This window comes from Furipterus horrens, unplaced genomic scaffold (assembly GCF_987537825.1).
Source record: "Furipterus horrens unplaced genomic scaffold, mFurHor1.1.pri manual_scaffold_3, whole genome shotgun sequence".
In the NCBI taxonomy this organism is placed as follows: Eukaryota; Metazoa; Chordata; class Mammalia; order Chiroptera; family Furipteridae; genus Furipterus; species Furipterus horrens.
In genome coordinates, this window is record NW_028327173.1 from 69,805,219 (window position 1) to 69,806,538 (window position 1,320).

The 1,320-nt window shown below is 39.2% G+C and overlaps 1 non-coding gene across 1 annotated transcript; it reads left to right on the forward strand.

Moving 5' to 3' along the window:
- The first annotated feature begins 646 nt into the window (after nt 1–646).
- On the forward strand, nt 647–774 carry LOC150015256 (small nucleolar RNA SNORA49). The gene has a single exon (XR_016510369.1). It is a non-coding gene; the product is annotated as a small nucleolar RNA SNORA49 (small nucleolar RNA).
- The last annotated feature ends 546 nt before the right edge of the window (nt 775–1,320 follow it).

A 1,320-nucleotide genomic window follows, 5' to 3' on the forward strand; every position in this document is an offset into this window, starting at 1 on the left:
TGACTCATGAACATGGACCACAGGGAGTGATATGATTGTGGGAGAAGGGGTGGGCTGGGTGGGGGGAAGCAATGGGGGAAAAATAGGACAATTTTAATTGAAAAATCAAAAAATAAAATTAAAAAAAACTGTGTGACTTCATAAATATTGCTTCCTCTGTTTAGAATAATCTGCCTTTACCCCTACCCACCCTTTACATATCTAACACCAACTTTTCCTTCAAGACTTGGTAAAAGGTCTCCTTCTCTAACTTTTTCTTAGTTTCCACACTGATTTTTTTTGCCTGGTCCCTGTAGTTTTCAATTCTTAGTACCTTTATTGTTTCCGTCATACCATATGTCTGCCCTTTCACAGTTCCTATCATATTGTGCTGCAGTTAATGATTAGTATATTTTCCAAACAAGACTATAAATGCCTAGATAGATCTGCATTTCCATTGCTTAGTTTCTGGCATACAATAAGAGTTGAATAAATATTTGTTAAGTGAATGTTGTTGAAAAAGTTTAGAGGTAATAGGCAAAACTAGCCAGTGTAAAGGTGAGTGTAAAGAAAAATGAGAACAGTGGTGAATGTTTAACAACAGTTAAAAGGTGAGAAGAGAACCTAAGGAAGGAAACCAAAAAGAACCAATTAGGAGAATTTGGAGTACCCACTGTCTTAGAGGCAAAAATAAGAAAGAGTTTCATGGCATTGCCTGGGGGGACAGGAAAAGCACAGATTCCCTCCCCCGGAGGACACTGCTTTCTTGGGGGGCCTAGGAACTGAGCTGACAGCACGAAAAAAGAAAAAGAAGAAAAAAGAAAAAAAAAGAAAGAGTTTCAAGTTCCAAAGAAGGGTTATTCAGAGCCATCAAATGCTATAGAAACACCAAAAAGGGAGGAGCTGCATGGGGTATTAAGAAAGTCTAGGTTTAAACATCTGAAGTCCAACCTCAGTTTCATCATTACTAGCTGTGTGAGTCTAGAAATTTACTTTATTCAAGTGACTTAACTTCTTTGAGACTCGGTTTTCTTTCATCAAGTGTAGCCTAATGTGGCAGGGGGGTTGTAGAAATAGGAAGTCAAAAAGAAAACTATTTGCATTAAAAACACTGTAATAGCTATGGCTGGTGTGGCTCAGTTGGTTGGAGTGTCTATAACCAAAATGTTGTGGGCTTGGTTCTCAGTCAGGGCACATAAATGAGTTGCAGGTTCATCCCCTGTCTGGGTGATGATTCCTGGTCCAGATATATACAGGGGGCAACCAATTGATGCTTCTCAAAATAATCTCTTTCTCCCTTCCTCTCTCTCTCACTTCCTCTGTCCCATCCTCTCTCTCTAA